The sequence below is a fragment of the Nilaparvata lugens genome, chromosome 5 (genome assembly GCF_014356525.2).
Source record: "Nilaparvata lugens isolate BPH chromosome 5, ASM1435652v1, whole genome shotgun sequence".
Taxonomy (NCBI): Eukaryota; Metazoa; Arthropoda; class Insecta; order Hemiptera; family Delphacidae; genus Nilaparvata; species Nilaparvata lugens.
The window spans coordinates 20,280,456-20,295,945 of NC_052508.1; the positions used below are offsets into that span (position 1 = coordinate 20,280,456).

General features: G+C 35.6%; 1 protein-coding gene across 2 annotated transcripts in view; it reads left to right on the forward strand.

The window, feature by feature from the left end:
• Positions 1-15,490, forward strand: part of LOC111043263 (hemicentin-1) — an 86,880-nt gene that overhangs the window by 45,185 nt on the left and 26,205 nt on the right. The gene's annotated exons all lie outside the window — the stretch shown is intronic.

Genomic DNA, 15,490 nt, shown 5'->3' on the forward strand with positions numbered 1-15,490 from the left:
AGGAAATTCACATTTATACTAACATTCCAAACTTTTTCGCCTACTGAAGAACACATCAGTTAGTACCTCTCAATGTAAGAGAACATCGATAGATTTTTTGACAGTACCGTACTACATTCATATAATGAAATTTGATAAATAAGGGTTATACTACTTTCTATGAAAAAGGGTTCTCACTAGGCATCAACATTTCACTGCAATGTAATAATAATTAAAAAATAACACTAATAATAAATGTTTCACTTTTATTTCTGAATGGAGCGGAGCGTACTCGTTCTCATTTTTATCATGTGAAAATTAGTTTTCCCTTTCTCAATTATCCTGACTCCTGAGCAACGTTCTTTTTGCTTCAACACTCGACTAGAAACAAGAAACAAAATAATATTAACACTGTTTCTGCTGACACTGGACTTGAAATGAAATAGCGTGAACCTTTACACGGCACTCCCTTATTTTATTCAATTTTAATTGAGGTGGAAACAGTGTGATGCTGGAGTTTATTTCAGCCAAAAGGCGTCAAAGATAACACATTTTTTTATTCTGTAGCATGGTAACGGTCAGTGATATAACTGCGGCGGCTATGGCTTCCTAGGTATTCTTTTACAGCGCCATCACTCCTCTTGTAGTTTATTTAAGTTGCCTTTTGCTTGCAAATTACGACTCCCTCTCATAAATTCTAGCTTGTACATCCAACTTTGTACGATGTGGGACGAGTGACACTGGCTAAATATATATGGAACTGTTATGTCTGGCACTCGGAATTGATTCTTTCTCGCCCGGGGGAAAAACACACTGTGTACGAAACATTACAACATAGCGAACTGTTGGTGCTCACTACACTACTCTTTCAATTCGCGGTCCGTTACAGCTCCTTTTGTTCGGCAAAACGAACTGGAAAAATGGGAAATGGATTCATTAAAAATGTGTGCTACGCTCTTTCTAGATCGACGGAAAAAATTGAAGCCAAGCTTGAATGAAAGCGGCTGTTTTTCTCATACAGAATTCAACATTTTCTTTCATAAAATATTCATAGAAACAGATTTGGATTTCATTTTATGTAGAGTCTGAAATGCACTTCAAATGATGGGATTATGTCGATTCAACGTTCTCTGAAGAGAACTGATGTATGGTGGGATCTATGAGGGTTGTAGTACATGTATTATATATGGATAATATACATATCTTTCTCACTTTTGTAATTTTTTGTTTCGAATCGCACTGGGAGTAGATGTAACCTATTTACTGCCCTGCAATATAGTAGGATTATACTATAGTATAATTAGTCTTAGTTTACTCTAAGACCACTACAGTAACATTGCTCCTCTTTCATGGTAAATTTAATATTATGATTCCCTATATATAGGACAGATATATCTATATCTGGGAATCTGCGGATAGAAGAAAGATCATTAGATAACATACCTGTAGCAGACATTCAGTTTCGGAATATCTATGAATTTCTGGTACAAAGTAGTATATTTATGCTAAAAATTTATATTACTTTTATATTTTTCAATTATTCTTAACTTAGTTTACTTATTATTTCTTCTTTTGTTCATTTAGAATAATATTTTTTATTTATTAATTTATTATCATTTTGTAATTTCGCAATGTTGTAATGTTATAAATGCAATAGGTTTTTCAAGACCTGGCATGTGATAAATCAATCAATCAATAAAAAAATCAAGTTATATTCAAAGAACTATGCAAAATGTTATACTGTTTGTATTTATTTTTAAAATGGGGGAGCTTCTTCCACAATTTGCTTAAGACTTATGTTATTGAATTATTCTTATGACTTGTTAGGTACTTCACTCGATTTTCTAATTGTGTATGGAGAACGTGAACATCATATTCTATGAAACCCAGTCTTACTCCCTTGGAGTAATGTATGTGAGAGAAAAAACTTTAAAATGGGATCTAACATGAGAAAACAGGGCGAATTATGAATGAATTGCTGGATATCATGGAAACTAGCGAAGGTTTTGATTGTCGTTGCTATGGCGAGCGGCTGTCGAAGCGAAGTATTGGGTGCAATAATTCAGGCGCACTGCAATCCAATGGGATTTGGGCGATAATGGGCGCGATCTAAAATTCAGCGGCACTCGATGAAGTACAGTACAGAGCTCAACTGCAGCTGGCCTGGCTGGCAATAGCAATAGCAATAGCAAGGCAATGCTCACGCGTAAATCACGCGGCGGCAAAGACCTCGCTTTTGCAGGCTATCCATTTTCATACCCCCACTCACCCGTCTAGCATTTCGCATTCAATGCAAAGCAAACGCTTAAGGGTGAAAGCTTTCCCAACTGCAATAATGCTAATAGTGAGAATGGGTTGAACGCCGCCATTGGACAGCAGGGGTCTCTCTGATGATTGAGAAAGCAAGACCTGCGATTCACTGTAATCATGTGGCCTTCTTTGATTACCAATATAAGAATTCCTATACTTTTTATGTTTACGTGTGGTTTTTGAAAACATATATGAAATTGCACATAGTTCTCTGATACTTCTTCAAAGTAAACATACTACTGATTGAACGATCCCATCAATCAATGCATAGTAGGCTATACATTTTTCAGTTTTTGAGGTTTTCCTGTGACCTCCAGTGTGTCCTCTATCTGATTTTGAGGTGTGTTTTTCTCTATAAAAAGCAGTATTGGCTGTGAATTTGTTTGTCATTTGCAGCTTCGAATAATATAGATAATGGTAAACGAAGCTCAATTAATAATATTACTAGTATGAACGGTGAATTTTTATCTATTAGTAATGTGAATCTACATTATAGTTTGTCATAGTCTATGAGGTTTTGAGTCAAGATGAAACCAGAATATTTAATGCTTTATTTTTGTGAGAAACTTTTAAGAAACTTCATTTTCATTCTGATTATGTTTCTCATCAGTTTTGAATGCTGCTATCAAACCTTGCTTCAATTTCCTGTATATTTTATTTTCGAAAGCGCTTGACCTGTGTTTGGTTGGTGGCTTCAGCTCGGATGTAGCTGTTGATTTGATATGCAGAATAACCTGTTGTTGCCTCAATTATAGTGGTCCGACTGGAAACCTGTTGCGCAGCCTAGAATCCACTCGCATCTTGCTATGCTATGCTATGCTGCCGACCGCTCCAAGTAGGACGACCGCTTCTTCAAATTCCAAATCTTCAAGTTCAACCAACCGCCTACTTTTCAAAATGTTCTGTCCTCAAACTTCCAAACGTCTTGACGTTCCCATATGCCTGAATGTCTATTGCTGTTCTCAGACATAAGGTAGTCTATGGAAAATTTTACTGATGTACTTCTTACTATATTCTTCTCTAAAAAAAACTAAATTATTTTACTCTATTTACATCCCATGATTCAATACGCAACACTTGGACATTTTGACAATATTCCATACCTTAACTTTTTTCAACAATATTCCTTTCGAATTCTTTTCAAGTCCGCCTAGCTTGTCTAAAATTAATACTGTATTCCAGTATGATTCATGACTCAATGACATCTCAGTATATGACTTTCTCAACAATGAGATGATTATAGAATCATTTTGTGAATCATTTGTGAAAAGTTTCCAATCAAACTTTTTCTAGTCATTTGTGGATGTATATCAATGAATAAAATTCTTGTTTAAAGATTGGTAAATATTCTCCAATGATTTACAATAGAGATCCTCACTAGTATTGGAACTTCTTTGGAGTTTTCAGCAAGACAGGACGAATAAAACGTCTGAATTTGTCGATGTATATTCATTCAATTTGTGACTAAAAGGTAGGAGACAAGTGGCTGAAAAGTGTATGGGTGTGGTGTGGTGAACTTTAGCACTTTTCCTAATAAAGTTCTAACACCAATTCCTGTTCCCAAGACTCACCCTTTCTTTCGCCTTCCACACCCCTCACCGTACTCTCTCCAAACAGCCATCTTGAAATATTTGGGACAATTCCAACACAAATTCTCCTTCTTGCCTCTTATCGCAGCACTAAAACCCCCCTCCCCCCACTCCAGTCTCCTTCTCGTTTGCACGCTAAAAGATCTGAGAAAACGGAAAACTATAAAATTTCCCATCCCTGCTGGCAAAATGAGAACTGGCTTCTATTTCTCAAACAGTATCCTCCTCTTATGTTGCTATGGAGAACTCTTCAAACCCTAATGCCAAAGCTTTTCTAATCCTAAAGGCGAAGGCCAAACTTATACAAAGCTGCTGGAATTGACTTCATATGAATTTCCGTTGATAGTAAGCTACAATATACGGAAACAGTTGGAAGTAATTTTATTTGGAAACAATGGCAGAATGAAATACTTCGTCTTTATCGCATACTCCATCGAACTTCTTATTTTAAAAATATTTGTTCCCAATTCATTCCATAAGATTTTTTTTTGTTTTACTGCAATTTCTTATGTGGTTTCCTCCTCATTATACATTAAAGTTTCAAAAATCTAGAGCTAGAATCATCAATAATTGGTAGAAACTACACTATCCTCTGTGAATATTCTAGGGCAAGATCTTGAATTGGAGATAAGCAGCGATCGATTCATTTCTACTCTTCTTGCATATTCTTGCCGATTTGTCGGCTTGCTTTAATATATTCGGTAGAATTCCATTCACGCGTTTCAGCTTTCAACTTCCGTACGTATATGATCATAAATAATTGATCGAAGGAATACATGCAACAGGTTCATATTATATTAATGTATTCCAAGCACAAATGTTGGATATAATGCACATTATAGGAGGTGTTGTACTGTTATTAATATTGAACAGACATGCCAATGAAAACTGGAATAATACTTTGAGGCAGAAATTGTTTACTTATCATTAGAATATCAACCTTTCCAGTCTCCTCCCATGTAAATACTGAATTCAAACAATAAGTTTTGTTTCAGGTCTGTAATAAGAGTATTTGCAATATAAATTATTAAAAATCAGGCTTGGAAGTTCTGATGGCTTGTAACATTTGGTCCCGCAAGATTGTTCAAAATTGGATACTATTCATTGAACTTTGAGAAATAGTGTTCCAAGGTGCATACATTTTCGTAATACTAAACTATTAGTCTCACAGCTCATAAATTTCGAAACTATTGCCATCATAATATTCATCGATACCACAGATTTCAAAACTAGATCAATCTTCAGATAATATTCAATATCAACAACTGTCATTAACTGTTCATTCTATTCAGCAGAGTACAATCTGAAGCATGGGAGGTTAAATTGCAAATTTATTCGATAAGTACTGTATGAAGTAATCTTCTAGTATTTTCTGTTAATAGTTGAACAGACTGTTAACTTGTCAAGAATGCATAAGTTTCTGCTTTTGAGTACGTAGCTGTGCCAGAGCTGGCTTCGAATTATTGCTAGAGAATGCTTTTAATTGTCTCTAGACAGTAGCAGCAGATAAGCATAGAACATGTTGCTTAGGAGAACAAGCAGAGAATGTATTTGCTTACTTCTCTATAATGTGTATAGTAGAATATGTTTGAGAGAAGTGGTACAAGAGGAAGAAAGAAATAGAGCCATAAGAAGAAGAAGAAGAAGATGAAGAAGAAGAAGAAGAAGAAGAAGAAGAAGAAGAAGAACAAAAACAATAGCAAGAAAAAGAGAAAGAAAAGTGAATTACAACAGAGAAGAGTGAATAAGAAGGAAAAGGATAGAAAATCAGAGGATGGAGGAAGGGAGAGGTAGATGATGAAACACAAAAATATTTTTCTCCAAAAATCTTGTAGAAATCTGAAAATAGGTTATAATTAATTATTTAATAGTTAAAGGACCAGGATTAGGAGCTGAAATGTGAGAAAGGATGAAAGGTGAAAGGCATTGAACTTGGGAGCGTGAAATAAGTAGAATTGAGATGGAGACAATAAGAATGAGAAAGTAAAATTACGAGGTGAAAGAGTAAATCCTAAGAGAGAAAAATAAGTGGAATTTATAATTGAGATGAAGGAGACTGCTGTACTCTCGGCAACAAAAGATAAAATAGTAGAAGCAGGTGGCGATAGTACACAGAAGAATTGATGAAGCGGTGGGGGGGGGTGGAGAAAATTAAGATAAAACTTTGTAAATAACAGAAACAGGTTGATAAGAGGAAGGGGAAGAAGCAACAGCTGCAAAGCTAAAGGATTATGAGGACTGGGATCAGTAGAAGGATGAACAGATGAAGGGGAATAAAAAACTAAGAGATAAGCAATGGAGAAAGAGAGAAAAGAATGGATTGGTTGAGGAGGAACAAGAAAGTAAGAGATAAGCGATGGAGAAAGAGAAAAAAGGGTAGATTGGTTGAGGAAGAGCATCCATCCCGGATGCTTGCTTGAATTGAAAGAGTTGAAGGAGAAAAGAAGAGTGTCATAGAGTGGAAAGGAAAGGAGAGGAGAGGTTGAGGATATTACGACATATGGAAGAGGAGTGTGATAGCGGAATGATTAATGACGGAGCAGCAGCATCATGTCCTGGAGACAGAGCTGACTCTCCTGTTCTTCTACAGCAGACCTGGCAAGTGTGTCAAGAGTTGGAGCTGGAGAAAGAGGGCACGATGCACTAGAGAAAGAAGGATGCCGAATGTCTCATATGAGAATGGAACGGAAAGTAACAGACCTGCATATTAAGATGTGATCCTTGATACGCCCGTGCACCGTGATTTACTCTTGGCAAGTATCCTATTGCCGTTGCTTTCCCAGAGTGCTTTTTTCAACCTTGAACATGTTGGCACCAATAGCAGCTCTATTTCGAACTCATTCATATCTACTGTTTGATCCTCCATTATGTTTTCGGCTTCCTTGTTGCACTCGAAAGTAATTATCCGAGATCGAGTCCAAGGGTAAAACGAAACATTCAGTTATATTTATAGCTCTATGATATTATTGAACGATTGAGAGGTACAATACTAACATTGAAAAAAAGTGATAATGGAATATTCATATTGAGTCTGCTTGTTTCGAAATCGATCATGTATGCTTCAAAATTCCCAAATATATAAGGTTTACGTTGTGTTTATAAAATGATTGTATGCCTATTGATCAAAGTAATGAAGTATTATATTGTAAAATTGTAGTATGTAGTAATGTATGTGTTGGCTTATTGATAAGTATGAGATATACTTCAGCCTTTACTTGGAATATTTATCATGTTACTTTTCAAAAACTTTTTTTAATTCTCACTTAACTAGACACTCGTGTCCCTCCGGAATGGTGGTAATAACTCTTCAAGAAGAATATTCCCGTAAATATTTAACTGTGATTCAGAATGATAAGATGGTGTAATGAAGTGAAAGGAAAAACTGAAACACTCGACCACATTGAACCGTGACCTCTTAGTCTTAGAAGGAAGGGCCTTCCATCAGTTTCCCATTTTCCAACTTGTAGAGGGAAGAGAAAATAAAGTTGGGCATGAAATCAATGGAGCTTAGTGAGTGGACTTTCAATTGAATCATCTCGTAGCTCCCTGGCATGATCATGTGGAAATTTAAGAGACATTAAATCACTGGCTAGGTTTTTACCGGCATTGGAAAACAGTAATAGGGATAGAAAGTTGGCTTGGACTGGAGCTGGAACTGAAACCAACCCTTATCGTTTCAAAGGACCCTCCAGTCTTACTCAAAATATTACCGGGCTTTTTTGCCGCTACTTTCAAACTCTTTGCTATCGGGGCTTGTGTAGTTTATGATGGCGCACCGAGAGATGCCCATCCCACCCATCTATTGCTGGCAACCCTAGCAACGACCCTTCAATTTGACCCAAGATGAATTTCTTGAGCTGTTTACGACCTTCCACGTCTTGACGAGCATTTACCGTCATAATTTCCCCCGTAATTAAATGCGTGTTTCTAGTGGCGAGCAAAGTCATTTCTTCACCCTTTCACCGAGCTGTATTTCCCAACTGCAACACAATTTGTGTTCCCTCAAGTGCGACTCTAGCAGCCTCAACCCTTATCCAACCTCGTCCCTCACCCGTTCGGTAATGATGACCTATCCAACAGATTATTTTTCCCCTTTGGATAATGATGTCCTCAAGAATTAAGTCATAATTCCATGTTCTCTGCTAGTAGCAAATTGTTTGTTGAAGTGTGTACCTTGATCCACTTCAAGAGAGCAAGTAAAATAAAGTACCTCGTTTTGTAGTTACACTGGTTGAGAGGAATTGTACCAAATGAATGAATCTAGATAAAAAACACGATGTTCCATGGTTCTTATTAGCTTCTATAACGACAAAACTTCCTCATGATAATTCTTCATCTGCTATATTTAGAATCATTATCATATCAATAATAGGATTGAAACAGTCTAATATAATCGAGGGGACAAACATGAGTTTAACAGATGTTACATGACATTCTATATCGATGAGAGACGTGAGGATTTTCCCAAAGGCATATCTAAATAATATGTCGTTAGATAATGTGTGGCAGTATTTGATGTGCTGGCGGCCACTTTGAAAGTAAAAAAGGGAAGAGAGCTGGAAGAACTAACAAGTCTGGAGCATTATATTAATAGAAACATGGTTCGATTGAGAACAGAAAGAAAACATGGCCAAGACATGAAACAGGGCCAAGAAATTCTTCTTCCTTAACTTTGCTTGTAAAATGACATAAGATACGGCGGAAGAGTTGCTAATACTTGTCGGCTTGGATAATTCAATCAAAATATGTGCTCTAAGATCAGCTTGATAAATTAGCCACTAATAATCCAAATATATATATATATTAAATCTCTAGTACTTAGTAGATTTCTTTGTATCGAATATATATTTTTATCTCAGGGTGCAAGATTCGGCACCTGACGGAATAGGTAGAGCCATTCATCTAGTGAATTAGAACTATGATAAATTATCGCAAATTGTATTGCAAAAAATTAAATATTGTATGCATACGTTTGATAGCCTAGATTTCGTACTTCTTTGATTAAATAGAAATTTCTAAAATATTGATCTATATTTTTCTTTCAATTAAATACCTTTAATACTAATTTTTACTTGCGCAAGTATTACTCTTATTAATTTCTCAATTTATAATAACCCTTTCGGCGAGCTAGCTTTGATCATCAGATTATTTCGAAGCACTAGGGCGCCCATCACTAAATTCAAATTTAATCACTCACGTGTCGAAAATCTTCTTGTAAGCCGCCGATGTCGATCCAACTCCATGTGGTCCGGGAATATGGTAGCCGGAATCGTCTCCTCCAAGGGTTATAAATTTAATTAAAATGAAAAATGACTTCTGCTTCACAATAGCATCACGAAGTCTTTTAAGAAATTTAATAATTTACTTTAACTTTAATTTTTACAAAATTATTAATAAGGTACTTCGCTCTAAAATATTTGGGGTCCTCTTATGGTGGCATCTGGCTGGCGAGTGCTGGTTCTTCCTTCTCAAGTTTTACAGATCCTCTTTCCGACTTTCAAATTAGCATAAAATTTAAATATCTCAATCCTCCGCCATTAAATTCAAATAGATCTTACAAAAATGCCAAAATATTGCTTAGATTATATGATTAATAATTTCTTTGCATTCGAGCCATATTGATAACATAGATTACACAAATTTTAACACAAAATCTAGTACATTTATATAAATATATATAAATATTTTTAAATTGGCCTACAGTTGCCGCCTATTAACTGCCGTTTTACTATTGGTGCATGCAAATTTTATTCGGTATTCATGCGCCTGGTAACTCTTATTTCCTGAATACATTAAATTATTTTTATTTGGTTTTTTATTTATGCTCTTTGCATGCTAGTTAATATTCTATACATTAATATTAATTCCATGCTACCTAATAATTAGCCACGTGGACGGGTGTTTTTTCACATTGCACACCATCGAATGCAATAAAGCTCTGCCAAGGGGTTTTGGTCAGATTCTACGTTCTTCGGTTTGATCGATCTCTAGGTCACCGATCCGTGAATACATCTACATAACCTCAATCTTCAAATATTTTATATAATAATCTATTTATGAGCAATAAACTTCCTTCAAATCCTTTTTAAGTTCTTGTACCATTTAGCCAGAACAAGCTGATGCTATCTAATCTTGTTTATTATCTGCTTGGCGATATTAGCCAATTACTTTATTTTTAGACCTATTACTATTTCTGTTAGGGCTTTTCATCTACCCAGATTTAATATGTTACACGCGCCCCTGGGTTTGAATTCAAAATATTTGAGAATCACAATGTTTTTAATGAAAACCCACCCTTCAATATATTGATATACACTATACTTTATTATAAATTATACTCTCCTACTTCTATCACATTTCGCAGACATATTTGCTGCATCTCCTTTATACCTTTATCAAAAACAATAACAATTCTCCTCCTCAACACACATAAAATATCATAAATATAAACTTCTAAACACTCCTCCTGACAACATTTAAAACACAGTAATTTTTAAATTCGCCGCTTGCAGGGCCGCCAACTTAACTACACACATTTCATAATTCTCATAAATGATTCCTTTTAGACAATAATTTCGATTCATAAACTTCTGGGCTTATGTCTTATAGTATTTCTTAGGTCTTAATATAAATAATTTTCTATACATCAGGTACAATACTTTCTTTTGCTAATGGCTTTTGGTTTTTGGTAGCTTGTATTCACTTTAACTCTTTTCAGGTAACAAACGTGGCATAATTAAAAGTAATAAATATAAAACATATAAATAAATATATCGACATTAATAAATATAATAAATAACAATAATAAATAACTCTTTGGGTACAGTACTTCTTTTTATAAACATATGTTCAACAGACATTACATTCATTTGATTTGGGTGGCTTTGGTCAGCTGGTCGCTGTTCTACAATTCATAGTGCTACATGTTACATCAGAATTTGCTATCGACTTTCATAATTAACCTAACTGCTCAATTTTTTCTCTTAAAAAGGTAATTAACAAATTTTAACTTTATTATCCCCGCTTGTGTCCTTTTTTATCTGATGTATATAATTTAATTACACATTTAAAATTTATTCTTTTTCTTATTGCAGGCTTCTAATGGTTGGAAGGAATTAAAACATTGGATTGTTGCCACGCGGTCCTATACCACTATTAAATTTATTAAGGGAGGTTAGTAATCGGTTTGATAATAATGTTTTCCTTGATTTCTTATCATATAAATTTCAAATTCTGTGATATGGCATGTAGAAAATATTGTGATTTACTTGCATCTTCTTGCATTCTGTTTGTAGATTGTTGCTGTAGGCCGTTCGGTTATCTGCTGTCCGGTTGTTGAGGCTGTCCTAATTGATAATTTATCTTCATGAATATAAAGCCCCGGTATCTTGTATACTCCTTTAAACAATTCCTTGATTCATTAATTCTAGTTCCTTTCAATCCATTCTTTTTCCAATCATCCTGTAATTTTAATTCGTCCTTCCTCTTATTTTCATCTAATATTCTTGATTTCGGCTCATTATAACTCATTAGGCTTACAACAATAAACATTTTTATACTATTAAATTTCCAATCATCAATAGTAGTTTCATTTATCAATAATAATACAATATTTTCCATTCTATCCACAACACAGTCTTTTATTAATATCACAGCCATTATTACAAACATTAAACACCATAACAAAACATTTATTATCTCTTTAATAGCATAATCTCTCATCATATAATATCCAGGTACTTTCACTTTCTTAATATTATTTTTTAATTCTTCCATCTTATTAGCCACCGTTTATCCTTTATTAGTTCCCACAAGTAATCCATTTTATTGTTGCCCATGCACGAATCCGTAGTAGTCCTTTTAGTTCCATTTTTATTCCATATTTGCTCCTTGGCCTATTTTGCCGGTCACATAGCTGGTTTGCCCTCTTGAAACGTATGTGCCGCGGATGCACGCCGTCGGTGGTCTGTTCTCCAACCTGGTCCCGGTCCGGTATCCTCCTCGGGCGTTTAAATCGTGCATGCGGCCTCCATCGGCGCGCGCGGTTCCTCCGTTTCTTCCGCCTCCGGGCCTTACGATGCATGCTCCTCTCCCGAATGCCATCCTCTCCGTCCTGATGTCGGCCGTCCGGTGTCCTCGGGCGCCTCCGTCTCCGGGCCTTGCGATGGTCGCTCCTCTTATCCGGTAGTCCGTCCTCCCTGTTGTCGTCCTCTTGGTCCGGGTCCTTGGTCTGCTGTGGGGTCAAATGATGCGCGGGTGTGGTGTGCAGATACATGGTGGCGGTCTCTTGATGTGCGGGCTGCTCTTCCTGCGGTGATGGGTCTTCGGCGGGAAACAATATACTTAAAATGGGTTGTTGCTTGCGGCTGGTTTTAATTGCATGTTTGGCGGCGGTTTTTTGTGGTAGGCTGTCTTGTATTGGCTTCGGTTCTTCTAATACTATTTTCGGTAAATCATTTCTAAAGGTGGTGTATGATGTTGAAATATCTTGATTTTCTTTGTTTGTTTCATTGGAGCTTGTCGGTGTTATATCGGGGGTATCATATAGTCCTGGTTTATTAGCTGTAGTTTTCTGTATATCTGGTGGCGGGTCATTGGGTGCTGGGTTCTGTGTTTTTTGGTGATTTGATCTGGACGCATGCTCTAATGTGTAGTTTGTACTTATTTGATGAGGTGGCGGTTTGTAATTTTTGTCGTAATTATTCTGAGTGTTATCATTATTTGTATTAAATCGATCACGGCCATAATAATAATTTCTTTCATAGGTATGCTGTGGATAATGGTTTGTTTGACGATTCTGAAAACTTCTATTATTCCAGCTGTTATTTTGATTATGATTATAGCGGCGTTTAAATTGAGGGGTAGATCGTGAGCAATCATATGGTACTGATTCATAATTTTGGCTGTTATACTGATTAAATTTTGAGTTATGTTGATTTTGTGCGTATCTCTGGTCTGAACGGTGGTTTGATATTGCCATCACAGACTGTATGCCATATAAATGATTTATCAGCTGCTTACAATCAGTAATGGGTTGTGTGGCGAGTGCCATTCTAACTTGATACGGTAGCTTCTTTAAAATAATACTTGCTAATGCCGATTCATTAATGGGCTCGCTCAATTGAGAATTTTTAAACTGTAGGGCAGTGACGAAAGTGGTACATGCACCGTCTAAGTTAGGGTTGAAATCGCATGATATAATGTCCGCTAGCACGTCCAACTGTTTACTTCTGCTCCAATACTGTTCCAGGAAGACAGCGACAAACTCATCCAATGATGTAAATTCATGGACTCTATTCCGAAAGAACATCAGGGGTTCGCCAATCAATAAACTAGTCAAACGAAGACGCCAAAAATTCCAAGAGGTGGGTGTTAATGATTGAACTAGTTTTATCTGATCTATAAATTCTTTAGGTTGGAGATAGCGGTCTGTATTGTCAAAACGGCCTAATTCATTGAAACTGTGTAGTGAATCAAACGTTGCTATGGGAATAGGCTCTATATTCTCGTGCGGAAATTGATGTATTTGACTTTCAAGTTGTACCAACTTCTCTTGGGCCTGTTTCCAATGACTAGAAGCTTCTGTTTCATTATCTACTACTTCGGCATTTAATTCAGATGAAAATAATTGCTGTTCTCCAACGGCTGTCTCCAATGAATTAAGTTGTACTTTGTTTTGATTTATATCAGAATTTAGGTGAGCTATTTGTGTAGATTTACTATTCTGTTGTTTATTTATGGAAATAAGTTGACTATTGTTCCTGTTTGTAGCTATTTCATGAATTTGTGAAGTGTTTTGTGCTGGTAGGTTATCTATTCTTTCCGCAGTCTCCTTATCCATTCTTACCGATGTATCCTTCAGTGATTCCCGCATTTCCTTCATTTCCGCCTTTAAGTTCTTCATTACTGTGGTCATTGTTTTTTCTAAACTATTAGAAAATGACTTGATCATCCCCTCTACTATAACCCTCCTTATTGCTTCTTGGGAGACATTTAACGGTTTATTACTGTTCACAGGATTCTTGGCGGTGATTGAAGATATCTGGGCGTTGGACTCCATCGCGCCCCCCTCAGCGTCGATCTCCGCTACTATCGCCGTCTGCAGTGTGTCTGCTACCTTACTTTGCGTGGACGACAAGAGACTCATATTTTAAAAATGGATTAAGTGTCAAGTGTTTGTTAAAAAAGTGAAAGTTTTGGCCAACAAGGCATTAATAAGGACACAAATGAGGATAGGCCTATGGACATTACAAGCCAGGTAACCTATTTATTACTTAAGCTCTTATAATATAATAATACTATTCATTGATTTCTGACTAGCAGTTTAGGCCCATAAAATATAATAGCTCTCTCTATAAAATATATTTTCTACAATATAATAATATAAAATTTTCTTTAAAACATATAATTTCTCTTTATTTAAAGCTATTGATTCCCCAAAAAGTAATACAAATTTCCCTTCGCCAGTTTTCCTCACAACTCGTATAAGTTATATATAATTTTCAATATGGTTATTGACTTAATTTCAAATAATTATTTAATGAGCTTGGCTCTCATCATCAGTCCCACGTTGGTACGACATGTCTTTGTGCCGTATCCGTGGCCCCACGTTGGGCGCCATGTCTTTCTGTCACGTTATTCTTTATATTTAAATAACGATTAGCCTCCTGCTTGGCATCAGTCGGTAAAGCATGAGATTTAATATAATTAGGGCGTGGTTTTCTAATAGTATTCAGTCTTAAAAAATCTTGATAGGCCTAGATATGGGCTTCTCCAATAACTCCTGTAATTCAATAAATAATAATATATATATATATATATATGATACTTATACTATAGAGATGAGGAATATAAAATAAATTGCACACCATGAAAATTTCACACATATATTACACAATAATGCAAAGATCAATCGAGGCAAAAAATATATATAGAGCGATAAAAATATAATATAAAAAAATAGAACAATATTTGAAATCAATAAAAATATCACAGGCTAAACTTTATATTCTAGATTTGTGGCACGAATCATTACCATGTGCCTTTATCTTGAAATCATATGCATTCTTTGGCATGTAGCTGTGACATGTACTTGCTAATACTTGTCGGCTTGGATAATTCAATCAAAATATGTGCTCTAAGATCAGCTTGATAAATTAGCCACTAATAATCCAAATATATATATATATTAAAATCTCTAGTACTTAGTAGATTTCTTTGTATCGAATATATATTTTTATCTCAGGGTGCAAGATTCGGCACCTGACGGAATAGGTAGAGCCATTCATCTAGTGAATTAGAACTATGATACATTATCGCAAATTGTATTGCAAAAAATTAAATATTGTATGCATACGTTTGATAGCCTAGATTTCGTACTTCTTTGATTAAATAGAAATTTCTAAAATATGATCTATATTTTTCTTTCAATTAAATACCTTTAAGACTAATTTTTTACTTGCGCAAGTATTACTCTTATTAATTTCTCAATTTATAATAACCCTTTCGGCGAGCTAGCTTTGATCATCAGATTAATTCGAAGCACTAGGGCGCCCATCACTAAATTCAAATTTAATCACTCACGTGTCGAAAATCTTCTTGTAAGCCGCCGA